The sequence below is a fragment of the Petaurus breviceps genome, unplaced genomic scaffold, assembly GCF_028583685.1.
Source record: "Petaurus breviceps papuanus isolate PSGF00001 unplaced genomic scaffold, PetGlider_PUasm1.0 191, whole genome shotgun sequence".
Classification (NCBI taxonomy): Eukaryota; Metazoa; Chordata; class Mammalia; order Diprotodontia; family Petauridae; genus Petaurus; species Petaurus breviceps.
This window is the reverse complement of record NW_027185811.1, coordinates 1211479-1225905: the sequence shown is the minus strand read 5'-3', so window position 1 is coordinate 1225905 and position 14427 is coordinate 1211479. Positions and strand designations below refer to the sequence as shown.

The window sequence follows — 14427 nt, the reverse complement described above, 5'->3', positions numbered from 1 at the left end:
TTCCGGCTCCCAAAATACACCTTCTTTCTTGAATCCTCCCTCATCCTACCTTGTATTCCTTGGGTCTCCACCCCCACCCACAGCATTCTTATGAATCGCCACTCTTTATTCTCCTTCAGAATGTGCTCTGAGAGCTCAAGTCATTTTAATATCAGGCTGAGATGGTCATGAATAGGAAAATTCAGCTCTTCCTCTTTGACTCTCCTATCTCCCCTGGAGAGCTCGATCTCACTTCTCTAAAGAGAACAGGGAACATGAAGAGCTGGTTCACTGGGGGGTGGGGGGGGGTGCCTTAGGGAGGGGTTTGATAGTATGGAGTGGGGGTGGGAGAGTGTTGGTTGGGAAGGCATCTCTAAGTGGAAGCCAATGGAGCTGTTTCACAATTATCTGATTCCTTGATGGATACTTCAATATAGCTAGAACAGCAAGGTATAGAAGAAGGAGCCCTGGATCTTTCTTTTTTTGTTTTTGTTGCTTTTTTGGAGGAAGAAGATAGGGCAATTGGGGGTAAGTGATTTGCCCGAGGTCACATGGCTAGTTTTTTATGTTAAGTGTCTGAGGCTGAATTTGAACTCAGGTCCTCCTGACTCCAGGGCTGGTGGTCTATTCACTGTGCCACCTCGCCTCCCTTTGTATCTTTCTTAAGATATTTTCCCTCACTTCTCACAAATCAGAGGACTTGGGTTTAAATTGTGGCTCTGACAATTAACTACCTTGGGTATGATAATGATAGCTAGCATTTAAACAGTGCCTTAAAATTTGCAAAGCACTTTACACATATTATGTCATTTGATGCTTATGACAACCCTGGGAGGTAAGTGCTATTATTATCCCCATTTTACAGATGAGGAAACTGAGGCAGATAGAGATTAAGTGACTTGCCCAGGGTTTTACATCTAGTAAGTGTCTGAGGTGGGATTTGGATTCAGAACTTCCTGACTCCAAGTCCAGTACCCTATTCACTGAAACATCTATCTAGGAAGGAGTAATGCTTCCCTTCCCTACACCTCAGTTTTTTCATCTGCTAATTAAGGAGTTTGATCCTTTCCAAATTTAAATCTTTTAATTATTGGCATTATTATGCACAGCCCCATGAATGTCACTAGTGTAAATGATGGAGAGGAAGCTGTTTTTAGAACTCCAATAACATTATATATTTCTATAACACTTTAAAGTTTACAAAACACTTTACTGACAACAATTATAACAAGGCAGATAGGGTAGTGTTATTACTTTCATTTTCAAATGAGGAAACTGAGGCTTAGTGAGGTCAAATGACCTGCTTACAGTTATACAATAAATGTCAATCCTGGGGTTCCAGGGAGCCTGGAAAGACTCTCCAGGAGTTTTTGGGCTTAATCCTCCCCGCTCCTCTCCCCCTCCTCAACAATCCTAAAGTCTCTCAAGGGAGAGGGCTGACTGTCTCTTCTGATCTATTTTAGCTCCCTTCCACAAGCCCTTCCTTTGTGTCTAACTTTAAACCTTCTTTCTGTATGTAATCTAAGCTTATTCACTTTTGTTCTGCTCTCTATGGAAAGAGAAAGGACAAAAAGAGAGGGGGAGATAAAAGGAAGAACTAAAGAATAAATGGCTTCATAGAGAAAACAAATCCCTGAGCTGTAGTTTGGAATTAGGGTTAGGAAGTGGTACCATGTTTCCCCGATAATAAGACACTGTCTTATTAATTTTTTTGGAAAGAAAAACACCAGAGGGCTTATTTTCAGGGGAGGGCTTATGTTGTCCTGCCTCAGCTCTCCTCCACGGCACTGTTCTCAATGGCGCCAGCAAGCAAATCACTGGGGAAGAACAGGATGATGCGCTCACTGCTGCAGCTCTGATTGGATGCAGCTCGGAGCGCGGCGTGCATTTCACCCGGGGGGGGGGGACGGCGCATACAGAGGGTACCGTAATGTAGCGTGTAGCACAGGGGATCACCTTCACTACAGTAGCAATCTCAATAGGGCTTATTTTCAGGGGAGGGCTTATTTTAGAGGAATCTTACACAGTAAGGGGAGGGCTTATTTTCGGGATAGGTCTTATTATCGGGGAAACACGGTAGTTGCTACAGGAATGAGCATCAGTGTTCTCTCCATTTCTTTCTTTCTTTTTTTCTTTTCTTTTTCTCAATTATATGTACATTTTTAAAACATTCATTAAAAATTTTTTGAGCTCCAAATTCTCTCCTTCTCTCCTTTCTTTCCTCCCTTGAGAAAAGCAATTTGATATAGATTATACATATGGAATCATGCAAAACATATTTCCATATTAGCCATGTTGCAAAAGAAAACAGATCAAAAATTTAAAAAAAAAAACAAGAAAAAATTAAGTTAAAAAAAGTATGCTTTGATTTGAATTTGGACTCCATCAGTTCTTTCTCTGGAGGTGAATAGTATTTTTTCCATATGAGTTCTTTGGAATTGTCTTGAATCATTGTATTTCTCAGAATAGCTAAGTCATTCACACTTGATCATCATGCAGTATTGCTGTTACTGTGTATCACGGTCTCCTGGTTCTGCTTACTTCATTTTGCATCAGTTCATGAAAGTCTTTCCAGGCTTTTCTGAAAACATCTTGCTCATCTTTTCTTATAGCACAGCAATATTCCATCAAAACCATATACCACAGCTTGTTTAGCCATTCCCCAATTGATAGACATCTCCACAATATCCAGTTCTGTGCCACCACAAAAAGGAGCTGCTATAAATGTTTTTGTACATGTAAGTCCTTCCCCTCCCTCCATTTTTCCCTCTCTTTGGAATATAAGACTACCAGTACTGGTTCTTTGGAAGATAAGACTACTGGTACTATGCAAAGGGTGTGCACATTTTTATAACCCTATGACCATGATTCCAAATTACTCCCTAGAATGGTTGAATCAGTTTACAACTCTACCAACACTTGTCATTTCTCTTTTCTATTATAGTAGCCAATCTGATAGGTTTAAGAGAGTACCACAGAGTTATTTTAATTTACATTTCTCTAATCAATAGTGATTTAAAGCATTTTTATGTGATTATAGATAGCTTTGATTTCTTCTGAAAACTTCCTGCTCATATCCTTTAACCATTTATCAATTGGGAAATGACTTGTATTCTTATAAATTTGACTCAGTTCTCTATACATCTGAGAAATGAGGCCTTTGTGGGAGAATTTACCTCCCCACCCCCAGGAGCTCTCAGGACAGGTGGCTTAAGGAGATTGCATAAGGAGAGGCAAACCAGGCCAGAAATAGATCAGGTCAAAGCTCAGTTCCAACAAGAGTGGAACTGACTAGGAGTAGCCTCTATACTTCCAGCCTGAGTAAAATGGGAAACCCTAGTCTTTAAAATAATAATAATAATAATAATAATTTTAAAATTATTTTTAAGTAATGCATTTTTTGTTATGAAATTTTAAAATTTATCTGATTGATTACTGATCACAGTTCATTTTTTTAAACTTTTTCTTGATCTGGTTAACCACTGGCTAACCATTGGCTAATGATTAGGGAAGGGAAAAACTGTTAAAGTAAAATGTAGAAATGCTAAGGAAAAAAAATATCTCTCTCATTCCTGCAAATTTGTTGCATTCAAGATAAGAAGGGACTAAATTTATGGTTCAAAAGTAACTCAAATACAATTCTTTTTAATGTGGATTTCCAAATTCTGACAGAAATTAGTTTTAACTGTTTTTATATGCTGAGATACCCAATGCTAGAGCCCCTGTGGGGACTCGCTTCATCTTTTGCCTTTCATTTCAACCCCTCTCAGAGAGTTCTGTGTGTCTGCTACTGTGATAGTGGGAAATTTTCCAAATGACACTCAAGCTATTCATTCTATACTTTTGTCTGATTTCTGATGCTGGGTCTTGTAGCAGCAAGCACCCTAGCATACCCAGGGTGGCTGCCAACACAGGTTCTCAGATCTGCTTTTCTAAAGGAAAGCAACTCAAAATGGGTTAACAATCTTGCTTTAATCAAACATATGTCATTTACCTAGTTCAGGGGGAAAAGATCAGCACTCCAAACTTCAGAGAATACAAACAAGTTACAAGCAGACAACAAATACACAGAAACACCAGCAGACAGGCTTACAGCTGTCTGTCTATTACATCCACACCTAGTCAACTGCCAGAGAGGGAAGCACCAACATCTGGGTTTTCAAAGTTGGGGGGCTCAACAGCTGCCCAAAGTCTCCTCTGGTCAAATCACATAGCTCTTCTCAAAGTGAGCCCCAAAACAAAACCTCACATCAGGGTATATATAGCCTTCTCCTGGCTCAGAGAATGTCACAACCCTCTTGACCCACTGCCCAATCAAAAAGCACCAAGTGCAGGCATTCCTGAAAACCAAGCCTTCTGCCATAGGCTCCAGGTGACCACATTCAGCCTATTAAGGAGCAGAGTATATTTTCAAATCTGGGAAGATTCTCAGTGTCATTTAAGCCTATCAAAGAGCCTAGGGGCAGGGAAGATCTTAAATTCTCATTCCCATAACAGGTCTCCAGAAGAGCAAAGTATGGGTACTGAAGGAATGACTGCAAGCTGTCCTTTTTTTCTTCTCAGTAGAAATGCGATCCCTTATGCTTTTCTTCTTTCTGAAAATTCTGGTTTGGTTTTATTGAGAAGGGACCCCCTTGTGCAAAACTGAATGCTCCAACATGAGATTCTAGTTTTCCTCACTTGATGACTGCATTTCTCCTGTTGCCAGATCACTGCTCTGTCTTATTATAGGTATAGTAAGTTTCAGGATACTAAAGTTCTGTACAATGAAACATAGAACACATAAGAAAGAAAGTAAAATAAGCTGGCTTTACTAAGGGGACATATTCACAATAAAGAAACACAATAAGAGAAAATGGAAATGGGCAGTTAGGAACCTAGAGAATACTGCAGTGGTCCTGGAATCAAGAGGAGACAAGTTCAAATCTAGCTTTAACCCTGATTGCTGAGAGAGAGAGAAAGAGAGAGGGAGAAAGAGAGAAAGAGAGAGAGAGAGAGAGAAAGAGAAAGAGAGAGAAGGGGAGAGGAGAGAGGGAGGGAGAGAGAGAGAGAGAGAAATGGGAACAGGTTAAGATCCACAGGTTAGGGTTAGGGTTATGGAAAGGGGCACAAAAACTGGTAAAAGCTGGTGGGTTTTCATAGGGCTATTACTGGTGTTGAGCAGAATGGGAGTGAAGAACCTGGACCTGGGGACTAGGGCTTCATTGGGGGACAGGGAAGGGAGGGGACAGAGAACATTAGAAGGAGCAATAAGCTCCTAGGAAATTGGCAATTAATTCCCAAGCAGTGGGAAAAGGGCTTTCATGAATGTTTATTGTCGTGCAAGTCGTTTCAGTAACGTCCAGCTCTTCATGACCCCATTTGGGGTTTTCTTGGCAAAGATACTGGAGTGGTTTGCCATATCCTTCTCCAGCTCATTTTATAGATGAGGAACTAAAACAAATAGAATTAAGCGATTTGCCCAGGGTCACACTAGCTGCCATGGATTAATGTTGGTCTTAACTTTGACAGGAGAGGAGGACTCCTTTTAGGCTACTGAATGCCTACTGTTATTATGTTATTATTATTATTATATATAATCTACTATGTTATTGTTTTGCATTAGCCACACATGTACATCATATATATATACTATTATCAGCACTATTTTACATGTAATTGGGAAATAAGATATACAGGCACTGGGGCATAGAGATCCACTGGAAAAGTCAAAGGGGTATGGGAGAAAATATGGGAGAGAGCAGATTGGAGGAGGGGATATCCTGTGAGACTGCTATTTTGGGGAGTTGGGTAGGGGAAAAATGGGGAGAAAATTTGTAACTCAAAATCTGGTGGAAATGAATGATGTAACCCAGAAGTTAATAAAGCATTTGAAAAAAAAAAAGAAATAATCACATTTTGGAATTTCATACATAAGGTGAATAAAAAAAAACAAACAAAATCACTGGCCGCTTTAGCCTGGATGTAGTAAGGTATTTCAGTAACCCTTAAAAGAAAAATCTTTTTTTTTTTTTTAAGCAATCGGGGTTAAGTAACTTGCTCAAGGTTACACAGCCAATTATTTCTAGGTGTGGTGCTAAGTACCTGGGCCTGGATTTGATCCCCAGGTCATCCTGACACTGGAGCCGGTGCTCTTACTCGCTGTGCTACCTGGCCGCCCCGAAAAATCTTTTTAAACTAAATTAGCTCAAAGATGTAACTGTAATACATATTATTTCAGATATAATTTGCATAATTATATGCCAATGATTAGCCAATTATGTGAAAAAAAAACCCTGCTAACTCAAAGTGAAATGCATGAATATTTACCAAAAACAAACAAACCAACCAAAAAAACCCACCCCAAACTTCAGGGTAACAGATTAATAGATCATTTAAATAATCCAATCTTAGGAGGGAAAAAGTTGAAGAAACCACTAAGGGAATTCCAAAGGAAAGGGAAAAAAACAAACCAAGATCACATGAATTGACAAGTAAATTCTATCACTAGTTCAAAGAATAACTAATATCACATAAAAGAGAATGAAAGGATCTCACCAAAATTCTTTAATGCCATAGAGGACTTTCCAACATTTCTAAAGAAAAGACGGGAACTTGAGTAGTAACTCTGAAACATAAACACAAGAGTCAAGAGAAACAAAAAAAAAAATTTAAATTTATTTAAGCAATTAGGACTGCAAGAAGAGGTAGTGCTAACATTCTAAAAGGGGTAAAAGAAACAAGTGTCTCATTAGAACCTTAATGTGTCATCAAAGGGTCTTGAGAAAATTAAATGAGAAAAACAGAGGACCCGGGGATGGATTGGTTCTGTTCTGAGGACTTGACAAAGGGAAAAGAGAAGGGAAGGTAAACAGAGGTACAAGGCAGACATACAAAGAGGAAAACACTAAAAAAGAGAAAGAGAGGAGTAGCACTTGCTATTTCTCATAACTGGGATTCATGAGAAGAAGCACCTATAAATAGAGGAAGGGACAGGAAAGGCGAACATCCAAAGGAAATCTTACCTGAAACAGACAAAAACAGGTTTAAAGGTTTCTCTCTCTCTCTCTCTTTCTCTCTCTCTCTCTCTCTTCTCTCTCTCTCTCTCTCTCTCTCTCTCTCTCTCTCTCTCTCTCTCTCTCTCTCTCTCTCTCTCTCTCTCTCTCTCTCTCTCTCTCTCTCTCTCTCTCCTCTTTCTTACTTACTCTGTCTCTGTCTCTGTCTGTCTGTCTCTCACACACACACACACATACACACTGTTTGCTGTAGAAATAACATCAAACTCAACAGGGAAATAAGAGGAGACAATAAGTGAGTTGAGGGAAGGAAGAGTAATGAGCCAAACAAACTTCATGATCCTGAAGAGGGGGATTAAAAGGTAAAAAAGAAAAACAAAGAAATTGAAATTAGATGTAAGGGAGTGCCCATCAATTGGGGAATGTTTGAACAAATAGTGTTATGTGACTGATGCAGAAGGAAGTGCCAAGTGACAAAAACCAGGAGAACAATTTCTATAATACCAACAACAATAAGGTAAAGAAAGACTTGAGAACTTTGATCAAAGCAGTAACCAACCAGGCTGCTAGGTGGCACAGTGGACAGAGTGCTGGTCCTTGGTTCGGGAAGAACTGAGTTTAAATTGGACCTCAGATACTTACTAGCTGTGGGACCCTGGGCAAGTCACTTAACCCTGATTGCCTGGAAAAAAAAAAGCACAGAAGAAAAGAAAAGAAAAAGTGTTCAAAAGGAAGCACAGATAATCAGGATAGTTTTGAAGGAAATGTGTAGAACTTGATTTTTATTTTAAAGCAAGAGGTATAAAATGGAGATTTCATGGTTTCAAAATACAATCTTTTTATGCTCTGTATATGGAAATGCACATTTTAGAGGTATTTAACCATAAAAAATTAAAATAGAAATTGTAAAAATCTCACTGATGATACAGATAAGGCAGGGATTGCTTCACTCTAGTCCTCAAACACAATCTAGGCCAGTTTCTGCCCCGAGGTCATCAACGTCTTTTCAGGGTAAGAAGAAGCAGGAAAAGGAACTCCTCCCTGCAGAACAGTCCCCCGTATTTTCTTCTCTCTGTGTTCTTGGCAAATGCATTCAGTCTCACTTTCCCACATTCCATCATTCCCTGCCCAACTTCCTCCTCTTGTTAACAACAACACATACCAACTACTCAGCCTGGCATGTAATGTCCTTCACAATCTAGCTCCCACCCACTTTTTCCACAGGTATTTCTTATTGTTCCTCGTCTCAGGCTCTCTCTGATCCAGTCAGACTGGCCGGTTGACTATTTCTTCCATGCCACATTCCAGTTTTCATCTCTATCTCCCTTTCTTGGCCCAAATGGTCCTACTTCCTGACCTCCCCCTCAGAAAACCTCTAGCTTCTCTGGTGCCCCGTTCTCCACATGGCCTTACCCGCTCCCCATCACACCCACTCAGTTGTAAGCACTACTCTCCTTCTTAAAATTATTTTGTACGTACTTTGAATTTGCTCACTTACATACATGTAATGAAGGAACTGAACTAGATGATCCCTGAGGTCCCTCCATGATGCTATCTTGTGTTATCTCTAGTCCCCAACTCCTTCCCCGACTCCTAACATCCATAATATACCCTTCCTAGGCCCAGACTGTTTACTTTTTGTCTTTGTGTTCCCTGAGCCAAGCACAGCACATAAGAGACACTTAAAAATACTGAATTTCATTTAATTCATGAACTCTTTGCCAACTTTGAGTTTGTCAAGCCGAATTTAAGCTCCACGGTTGTTTTCTTCCCAAACCTTTGATATGTTACCATGCAAAGAATGGTTGCTGAGCCCTGAGTGCCCCGCCCCCCACAACTCTGGACTTCTGTACATGCATCAGCCACAATCCTGGGGGAGCCTGGTCCTTACAGAGATTTTTTTGCTCAGACTCTATAGCTGTTTACCCACTCCCCTCCCAGAGTCCCAGGGAAAATCACTTACAGAATTTTTAGATTAGTCTGATTTGTCTAAGGTCTTCCCACAGAAAGGAAGGGTGAGTAGAAAGATATTCAAGGTACAAATGTAGATTGGGTATAGGACAAACATTTATTTCGTTCACACAAATATAGATAGAAAAAAAGTTCATGAAAATGCATTGAAACTTAAGCATCAGTACCATATCTGTAGTTATTCTCCCAGAAGGCCAATATCTTAGACATTAAAACACAAACTATTTTGTGGTGCCACTGAATCCTCACTTCTTCATCTTGGCTAGGCATGGTCCAGAGAACAAGCCACATCAGCACTGTCCATTCTCCTGCAGGCAATCGGTCATCTTCTCCAAGATCACTAATGGTGGTTGCTGGTAAAGGGGGTTACAGGGGGCCAGGCAATCATCTGGGCCAGGGCAGACCCAGGAGCTCTGTGGTAGCAGTCTGGTCATCACTGAGAAGGGGCTACGGTGAAGAGGAATGAAGGGGAGGGGAGGAAGAGGAAGAGTTGTGAAAAAAGGCCCCCACTTCCTGAGGGCATTAGCATTCACCACTGACTGGGCCACATGAGAGATTAGGAACAGAAGATAAAACCTAAAAAAATCAGGGTCCAATCCATTGTTTTTTGCTGTTTTTTTACACTACACACGTGTTGTTGAGTTGTTTCAGTCTTGTCCAACTTTTTGTGACCCCCTTTGGGGTTTTCTTGACAAAGGTACTAGAATTGCTTTCCTATTTCCTTCTTCAGCTCATTTATTTAGATGTGTGTATGTATATATGTATTTTATAAATTTATATGTGTATATATGTACATATATATATATAATTTCCCCCAATTACAAGTTAAAATAATTTTTTTTTAGTTTTGAGTTTCAAATTCTATCTCTCCTTCTGTCTTTCCCCTCCCTGAGATGGTAAGAATCACATATAGGTTATATATGTGCAATCATGTAAAACATTTCCATGTAGCTCATTTTACAGATGAGGAAACTGAGGCAGGCAGGGTAAATGACTTGCCTAGGGTCACACAGCTAATAAGCATCTGAGGCCAGATCTGAACTCAGGAAGGAGAGTATTCCTGACTCCAAGCCTTCTGCTCTATCTGCTGTGCTACTGAGATGCCCCATGCATATATAGAACCCCGATGATTTTAGATATAGTCTATAATAAGCTACTGACCCTTGACCACCTTGCAACTCCCCTCCCCCCCACCAAAAAAAAGCTTGTTGGACTTTTCAGGCTCCCAGAAAAGCATGTTGATGACCCTTCTTTATTGAGTTATTCACAATTTTGAACAAGCTATTGCCTAAGAAGATCTAAAGCAGGCAGGTTTTCCTTAGTTGGCAAGTTTCCTTTCCCCTTAGGGTGATTCCTTCCTATATATGGTTTAGGGAACCAAGTGGCAAACAGAAGTAAAGTGGCTTGCCCAGGGTCACTCAGTCGCTAAGGGCCTGAGGTTATATTTTAACTCAGTCTTCCTGAGCTCTGTCCCCTGCACCATTTAGCTGCTCCAATCCTTTATCCTCTTGGAGTCCTAATTTTTTACATGATTTGGAAGTGATTGAAGCGGGAGCTCATGCCAAGTCCGTGCTTTTACTCCGCCATCTTCCTTTATCCTCCTGGAAGACAGGAATGGGGTTCTTCTTGTGTCTACAGTCGGTCTAAGCCTCTTTCCACACTGTCACTGTGACCAAGCTGGCTAAACTCCATTCTTACAGCTTTGGAGACTTTGTGGGCTCTGCTTGTCCTTCTTATATGCAAGAGAGAAGTAGCAAAGTCTCGGTCACCTAGACCCTCTCTCTGTTTGACCACCAGCAACCTGCTGCTTTCTGTCTCACTCTGCATTCATGTGATTTACAGTTTCTAGGCCCAGCATCTGGTGTGGAGAGTCTATAGAAGGGTGAGCTGACTTAATTCTTCTGTATTAATGTGTGTGTGTGTGTGTGTGTGTGTGTGTGTATTTTCAGACTGAGTATCTAAAGCTCCATTTATAACGACTACTTTGATAAGATCTGCCTGTTTGCATTAAGCTGGAGTTTCCTGAGTTTTCACTGAGGGTCCCCCTAGGCAAAGCCAGGTGACATATAAATTGCCCATTTTTTCAAGACCTGTGGGAATTTAATTAGGGATCAGTAGTGTGCTGTGGCCGACAGTGTACTGGGCTTGGAGTCATTAGACCTGTGATCAAATCATGACTCATACACACTTGCTGTGACTCTAGGCAAGTTGCCTTTCCTAGCCTGGGTTTTATGTTTATGAGTGATGGCAAAATCAGAGGTATGACCATCTTTGTGTGTGACTAAGGTGGGATGGAGGAGTAGCTCATAAAAAGTGAGCTGTGTTGATAAACTGAGTGGTTAGGGTATTTGAGGGAGAATCCATATGTATGTTGAAGTCTCCTAGTATGAAGGCAAAAGTTGGGGAGGAGAGAAAAGCTGTCAGTCATCTAACAAACTCACTGAGGAAGGAAGGGAATAACCTGAAGGTCTGAAGACAACCACTACCAGGCCTTTGTTTGGGTAGTGAGTAAGTATGGAGGAAAAGGGAGAACCTGGAAGTGGCAATGGGAAGTAAGGAGTATTACAGTTCCCCCACCACAACCAGTGAGGTGAGAATAAATGGAGGTCCTAGTCAGTACAGGAAAGTGGCCAGGGAGGCTGTGCTGTCAGGGGGAGGCCAGGTTTCAGTGAGAGCTAGTGGATGGAAGAAGTGGGAGAGGAGTAGAGATAAGAAGAAAGAAAGGCAAGGAAATAGAGATTGCCAAAATAAGATTACAGTCTGATTTAATTTAATGAAAAGGCAACACCTGGGAATTCAGTGAATTCAAAGTTGCCCTTTCTCCTTGTATAGTTGAGTTGTTAGACCTCAATTGTTCAGTGTGACCAAAAAAGGACACACCCTGGAGTAAGAAAGCCTTTTAGAAAATGTTTATCCTGAAGAATGAACACCAAACATGTACTGATGTTCATTTTACTTGGTCAATTCCCATACAGAATCCCTAGGGAGGTGATAGGAGGAGCCCATGCAGATCATATCTGCAGTCCCACTACAACAGAAGATAAGAGAGAAACCTCTAACGAGAAGTATTATAGCTAGGAATACTACTAGACCGACACATTGTAAATAGAGGTAGAAACAGGACGATAAAAAATCAACCAAAAGAATGTGGTCTTTGCTGGTTGCCTCTGACCACTTCCTTATCCTACCCCACATATTTATTCCTTCCCCTTGAGGTGTATTAACCAACAACCTGCTCTTTCAGTCTCAACAATCTGCTGTTGGTGGACTTTTCCCTGTGATAAAGAGGAAATTTACTGGCACTATACATATTAAAGCTAGAACTTGATTGAACAATAGTAATTAATAAGTAATAATATAACAAATATTCTATAAATAACAGAATAAAACAAGTGGTCCTTTGTAGTCCACCTATAAATGTGTGAATACACATAAAAATACAAAATTATGTTATATTCATTAGAATACTGAATGAGGTTTTTATATTATCTATATTAATCTACTATCTACATTATTATGTATAATATGTAATATATCATATTACATCTATATTAATGTCTTAATAGTGCAGATAAGGTGTTTTCCTTCCCTTTGTCTTGCTCTACTCTAGCCACCTTCTGCCATTTGGTATTAAGTAAAGGCAACATAGTTTATCCATACCCTTTTATGGTATTTCATCTAATATCTTAACACAACTAAATCTCTACTTCCTCCAAACTGAATTGAGCACATACCATTAGTGAAGCTGGGAAATGGTCTGAATTTTAATTTGGAATTACGCAACAAAAGTGATTCAACAGTCCATATGCCTTTGACCCAGTAACCTCATTATTGTGTATGACCACTAACGAAGCCAGGCAGAAACAAAGAAATTAAAATACCCATAGCAGCACTCTCTGTGGTAGCAAATAACTGGAAACAAGGAGGGTGCCCCATCACTTAACAAAGGGCTGAAAAAACTATGGCCCCCACTCTGTGATAAACTGCTGGTAGATGTGCCTGCCTCAAATTTCTCCCCACTACAATCCCTTCTCCATTCAGCCACTAAAGTGATTTTCCTAAATCAAAGGTCTGATCATGTCACCCCTTAATCAACTCTTCCAGAAGTTTTCTTTTGCCTTCAGGTGCAAATACAAAACCCTCAGTTTGGCATTCAAAGCCCTTCATAACCTAGCCCCCTTCTACCTTTCCAGTCTTCTTACATAATACTTCTCAATCCATACTCTGATTCAGTGACATTGGCCTCCTGGCTACTCCATGAACAAGACACTACATCTCTCTGCCCCAGGAATTTTCTCTGGCTATTCCCCATTCCTGGAACTCTCTTCTCTGTTCTGACTACTGACCTCCCCAGTTTCCTTTAACTTCTACAGGAAGCCTTTCTCAACTCCCCCTTAATTCTAGTGCCTTTCTGTTGTTAATGATTTCTTACTTCTCTTGCACATAGCTTGCTTTGTGTATATTTGCATGTTGTTTTCCCCATTAGACTGTACGCTCCTTGAGGTTAGGGACTGTCTTCTGCCTCTTCACTTATCCTTAGCATTTAGCACAGTGATTGGCTCAGTGATAGGTACTCAATAAATGTTTATTAATTGATTTTGTATGGAAGTAAAATATTTAATAAGGCTTCACTTTTTGGTATAGTAAGGTAGAATATTAGACATAAATCAGGGAAGACTTGAGTTCAAATCCCACCTCAGCCACCTGTGTGTCATGTAAAATGGGGATAATAATCCCTACTTCATAGAGTTATTGGATCAAATGGAATATTGCACATATTCTGAAAACCTATAAGGATGAGCTATTATAGAATCAAAATGGGGAAATTAGCTTCTAAATTAATCACTGAAAATGGCCATTGAAAGAACTTACGATGATAAAGCATCACCTAGGACCCAGCTTAGCAACTAAAGGAGAGTTTTCTTCAGTTAAATATCCTTAAAAACAAAACACATCAATAAAACTTTAAAAAGCCACACAAAAGATGCATCACCATCTAGCTTGTCTCTACACTCCTATATTCCAAGGATCACATGACCTTTCCATCTGACTGGAAGCTGGAACCCTGTGTTGTCCCCCTATTAGAATGTGAGCTCCTCAACAGCAAGGACTGGCTTTTCTTTTGTACTTTCTTTCTTTTTGTATCCAGTGCCTGGTGGAGGGCTCTGCACACAGTAAGAGTCTAGTCTGAAAGGGGCAAAAAAAGATCACCCCTCTGTACCTCAGCTTTCACATCTATGAAATGGAAAGGACCTATACCACAGTTATGAGGATCAAATGAGTTAACATGTGTAGAATACTTTGCAAATCTTGAAGGGTTATATAAATGCTAGCTATAAGGCCTGGGAAAGGAAAGAAGGAAGGAAGGAAAGAAAGAAAGAAAAAGGAAGGAAGGAAGGGAGGAAGGGACAGAGGGACGGAGGGAGGAAGGAAAGAAAGAAAAAGGAAGGAAGGAAGGAAGGAAGGAAGGAAGGAAGGAAGG

At 40.3% G+C, this 14427-nt stretch overlaps 1 long non-coding RNA gene across 1 annotated transcript; it reads right to left on the bottom strand.

The window, feature by feature from the left end:
* Positions 1–3948: 3948 nt before the first annotated feature.
* On the bottom strand, positions 3949–8121 carry LOC138164592 (uncharacterized). Its single transcript, XR_011169134.1, has 3 exons — positions 7893–8121; positions 6517–6586; positions 3949–4738 (listed from the first exon to the last, which is right to left on the bottom strand). It is a non-coding gene; the product is annotated as an uncharacterized lncRNA (long non-coding RNA).
* Between the last annotated feature and the right edge of the window lie 6306 nt (positions 8122–14427).